The sequence below is a fragment of the Ipomoea nil genome, unplaced genomic scaffold, assembly GCF_001879475.1.
Source record: "Ipomoea nil cultivar Tokyo-kokei standard unplaced genomic scaffold, Asagao_1.1 scaffold2701, whole genome shotgun sequence".
NCBI classification, from domain to species: domain Eukaryota; kingdom Viridiplantae; phylum Streptophyta; class Magnoliopsida; order Solanales; family Convolvulaceae; genus Ipomoea; species Ipomoea nil.
In genome coordinates, this window is record NW_017619129.1 from 1,520,393 (window position 1) to 1,526,392 (window position 6,000).

Here is a 6,000-nt window from a genome sequence, read left to right on the forward strand (position 1 = left end):
CATTTTATACACACTACAATCTTATTACAACACCACTAAAATGTAATTCTAATTCAACTACGGTTTCATTGGAGAATATACACTCAAATATGTGAAATTGTTATTCAGTTTCATTTTATATAAATTGTAATTTCATTACAACACAATTAAAGTATCATTTTGATAAACATACAGTTTCATTTGACAATATACACTCAATATGTAAGACATGTTATTCAGTTTCACTTTATAAATGCATACTGTAGTTTCATTTCAGCACAACTAAAACATCATTTCAATTCAACTATAGTTTCATTTGACAATATAGACTCAATATGTGAGACATGTTATTTAGTTTCATTTTATACATACTGTAGCTTCATTTCAGGCTTTTTTTTTTTTTTTTTTTTTTATAAGGAAAGGGGACACCCTACATATACACACTATTGCCTCAATTGAGGTTCGAACCTTACACCTCCCACTTAGGGGAGCAACTCGATACCAGTGGACTACAAGCCACTTGGTAGCTTCATTTCAGGCTTTCAGCACAACTAAATTAGTATCATTTCAATTCAACTACAGGTTCATTTGATAATATACACTCAATATATGAGATTTATTTTTCAATTTCATTTTAAATACAATGTAGTTTCATTTTATTTTGAGCACATCATTAATACAGAATTTGTTAAAAATAACATCTGATATTTCTTTACTTAAAAAAATAATACCGTTTTTAAACCATGGTTCACCGTATAACAATTGTTGTCTTCCCAAACAGCTTTCAACGGTCAAAATATTCAAAAGTTGGTTGGGTACCGAAGCTGGATATTGAGAGGTTCGGATAATAATTTGTTTCCACATGGGGCGTAATATGGTAGGGGCCCACAAGCGCTCCCGGCGCCGGCTGCCGGCGGGAGATTATTCCCACCACCTTAGTGACCCCACGGCTCCGCTAAAGTCCCGCCAAATACTCCATATATGAAAAAGAGTAAATACCTAAAATGGTCCATCGACTATAGCTAAATTCACAAATTAGTCCTTAATTTTTAATTTCAACCAATTAAGTCCTTAACTTTGCAATTTTAACACGATTTGATCCTCCGTCTATTTGACCGTTTGTTGACTGTGATTTTTGAGGATATATATGTAAAATATCATGGTTCATCGTCGGTTTTTTAAGGTTTCGATTGCATTTTCAGACCGCACTATTACATTTGAATCCACTGCTGAAAGCAATCTACCAAATTCGGTCGCCTTTCTTCATCTTCCCTTTGGATTCAATATAGTTGAGTTCGTACCAGAGCGAAGAAGACGACGTGTTTCCGAAACGGTGCAACGTCATCTTGGAGGCCTCCATGTGCTCCGACGAGAGCTGCAGGTTCTTCTGGAGATCGTCGGTGACGGCGCAGCCGCCGGCGATGATACAGAATCGCGGCGAATGATGCAGAATCGTGAAATTACATATATATCCTCAAAGATCACGGTCAACAAACGATCAAATAGACGGAGGACCAAATTGTGTTAAAATTGCAAAGTTAAGGACTTAATTGGTTAAAATTGAAAGTTGAGGATCAATTTGTGAATTTAGCTATAGTCGATGGACCATTTTCGGTATTTACTCTATGAAAAATTAAATAAATAAAAAAGAAAACTAAAAATAACAGAATTTTGTGAAAATTAAATATATTTTACAGCCTCTTTTAAGTCGAAAGTCAAAACCAGATCCTTTTCTTTAATTTTCAATTTTTTTTTATGGTTTATAAAATGCATATAACTTCTCTAATTGATTTTAAATTAATTTTTAAAAAGGCATTTTATTTCAATACATCTAATATAATACAAGAATAAAGTGTTGATCCATACTTTATCAATAACAAGTTAAAAAGATACTTTTCATACTAAAATCATTACCTAACAATCCCCCTACCATGACAAACATAATATAATACAATAATAAAATTTCTAATCGAGCTTCGTCAATAAAAATAAAAAATAAAAATTCCTTATTACTAAAATTATTGCTTTATTTTATTTTATTTTTAACATGACACTATTATGACAAGAACCGCTATTTGGGATTGCAAGCACAAATGTCATCCACTAAATCTATCACCATCCAATTATCTACCATCATCCAAGTATCATCCATTAGATTTACAAAGGCCACTTCGAAATAACTGAAAGAGTAAGGACATAAGAACATAAAAACCCAAAGAAAAGAATAATAAAAGAGGAACAAAGAAGACGAGGAAGGAACTTCGAGAATATGGTTGAGTGGAATGGACTCATCCATCCTTAATCAACAAAGGTTAAGGGTTCGATCCTTGGCTTTGGGAATGGAGCAACCTTAAATTTTAAGGCTAGCTGTAAGAAAAATGTAATATTTAGGAGTTAAATAGTTTTTTTTTTTTTTCCTTGACTATTGACTCTATTACAAGGTAGTATCTGTTCTATACTTTCTCTAACTAATGTAGTTCAAAGAGTCAATACCCCACCACCGGGGTTTGATCCTGTGACCTTCCCTCAAGGAGAGCCACAGAAATGCCATTTGAGCACAAGGTGCTTAACAAGGTTGAATAGTTAGTTATGAGAAAAAGTGTAATATTAATAAAGGATAAATTGATTTGGTAACTAATGAGAGAAAATATAATACTTATGAGGAAAGTTGATATACTAGTCTTAGATAAATTGATTATATTGTTACTTATAAGTGAAAATGTAATACGTACTTATGATGAAAAATGTGATATTTAGAGATTGTACATTTACTTGGTAAAAGTCAAAATAGGCCCTTGAACTTTGTAGGATATAACAATTGAGCCACTGAACATTTAAACATTGCAATTAAACCATCAAGCTCATTAAAATCGGTCAAATATATCCAATTTATCAGTAACCAACAGCTTACCGGTAAATCTACATTGCTGACCACTTATTGCCATTGATTGCCGCCAAAATCCACTACTGATGACCGGATTGGTTGCCCTCCGAAGAGACGACCAAATCTGGTCGCCATCTTCGGAGAAAGCAACTAGAATCTGGTTGCCTCCTCTCCCGGAGATGGCAACCTGGTCGCCATCTCTAGAGAGACGACCAAATCTGGTTGCCATCTCCAGGAGGAAGGCGACCAGAACCTGGTCGCCATCTCTGGAGTCTGGAGAGGCGACCAAATCTACTCGCCATATCCAGGAGAGAAGGCGACCATATTTGGTTGCATGTCCGGAGATGCATGACCAGAACCTGTTTGCCTTCTCCAGAGATGGCGACTAGATTTGGTCGCCTCTCCGGAGATGGCAATCAATCCGGTCATCGACGGTGGATTTTGAAGGCGATCAACGACAATACAGTGGTCAACGATGTAGATCTATTGGTAACCTGCTGGTTATCGGTAAATCGGATCTATTTGATTGATTTTAATGAGTTTGATGATTTAATTGCACCGTTTAAATGTTCAAGTGTCTAATTGCTTTATCCTATAAAGTTCAAGGACTTATTTGACTTTTTTTTCCCATTTTCTTATAAGAGAAAATATAATACTTATGAGAGAAAAAAATACTTATGAAGAACGCCCATCGTTATATCGTGGACCATGGTTCAATACACAGAATTCATGTGCATAATGCACATAATTCATATTCATAATGCACATAATTTATGTTCATAATACACATACATATAAACACGATATAATGAACATGAATTCTGTGTATTATGAACATGAATTATGTGCATTATATAGCTGAGGACACATAAACACTTAACATAATACACAGAATTCATGTTCATAATGCACAGAATTTGTGTTCATAATGCACATAATTCATATTCATTATATCGTGTTATGTGTATGTGTATTATGAACATGAATTTTGTGCATTATAAACATGAATTATGTATATTATAAAGTCAAATTACGTGTATTGGATCAGGGTCCACAGTGTACTGTGAACTGCTGATTCACGATATAAATTATCGAAGAATACAGCATGTCTCACAAATAAGAATTCATGAGACGGTCTCATAGGAGTTTTTGCTATTATGATATACATTTTGATTTGTTCCTCTTAATTTTTCTTATTAAAGTCAGTACAAACAAAAATATTTTATTGTTATTTTACTTCAAACAGTAAAGTATACAATATATTTTATTATACAATTACATAATGTATGAATATCTTTATTACAATGAATGAGTATGTTCATTGCAACAAATTATAATACGAAATTTACTAGCAAAAAAATTTTAAAAGTTGTGTGTGCATACGCACACTACCTAATTAGATGCATGATTACAACACAACTTTTTAACTAAATATTCTTATCAATTCCTCAATTCAAATTTTATATTAATTGCTAGTTGCTACCAAACATTATCAAATGCCGCCCACATCAAGTTCAGTAATTGCAAGCTAAGTGGTTGCATAAGTTAATCTAGCAATCGTTATGCTATGGACTCGTGTCCAGCATACATTGTGGACACGAAACGGTGCCGTAAGTGGCACCGTTATCTTCTACCATTTTTATTTTATTTTAAATTTTAGACCGCTTTGTTATAAGAGCATGTGTTCATAATTTTATCACTATATGTTATAATAGTAAGTTCATAATGTTAAAGCTCTGTGTTCATAATTTCATAATTGTACATTCATAATTTCATAACTGTATATTCATAATTCCGTAACTGTACATTCATAATTCAATAACTGTAAATTCATAATTTTCGAAACTCTATGTTCACAATTTTAGAGCTCTATGTTCATAATTTTATCACTATATGTTCATAATTGTAAGTTCATAATGTCAGAGCTCTGTGTTCATTATTCCATAACTGTACATTCATAATTCCATAACTGTACATTCATAATTCAATAACTGTACATTCATAATTTTCGAAACTCTATGTTCACAATTTTAGAGTTCTATGTTCATAATTTTATCACTATATGTTCATAATTGTAAGTTCATAATGTCAGAGCTCTGTGTTCATAACTTCATAACTGTACATTCATAATTTCATAACTGTACATTCATAATTTCACAAACGAATAACGCTGTTAACGCCTTAACAGCGAGACAAAATCAAATTATATATAGTTCAGGTGCGGGTATAGCTTCCCGTGTGGTTGTGCGGTTAACTAAAAAAGACGCACCTTAAGAACACAAATCACTCACCTAAAGTTTTAAAATGGCGCACCTTAAGTTTCAACAATTGATGCACCTTAAGCATACAAATCACGCATCTTAAGAAGGAAAACAGCGCACATTAAGAAGGAAAACTACGCATCTAAAGCTTTAGGCCGACGCACCTTAAGTACACAAACCACGCACCTTAATAAGCACACAAACAAAGCACATTAAGAATACAAACTACGCGCACCTAAAGCTTTAGGCCGACGCACCTTAAGTACACAAATCACGCACCTTAAGCATACAAACAAAGCACCTTAAGAACACAAACCACGCACCTAAAGTTTTAAAATGGCGCACCTTAAGTTTCAACCAGTGACGCACCTTAAGCATGCAAATCACGCACCTTAAGAAGGAAAGCAACACACCTTAAGAAGGAAAACCCCGCACCTTTAAGTTTCAATACTGACGTACCTTAACCACATAAATCATGCACCTTAAAAAGGAAAATTACACACCTTAAGAAGAAAAATCACGCACCTAAAGCCACCGCACGCGAACACAAGTGGCCTAATGAGCTTTCTTTTATTAGTCAAATATAGCTACAAAATCATAGACTTGAGTTAAATTAAAGCAAAAATATTACAAATTTCCCGCTGTTCTTTAATGCAACAAGTGGCCTCATTTCGTATTGCCTCAGCCGGTCCCAAACTCCAAATGTCATAGTTTAATTCGATTTAGTTCCCCCTTCCCCCCTTTTATTTAATAATAATAATAATAATAATAATAATAATAATAATAATAATAATAATTAGCAGATGTTTACACTACTTGAAACTATATAGACCTAGGAATCTAGTATTTACTTTAGACACATTAAAGTTAGTACTT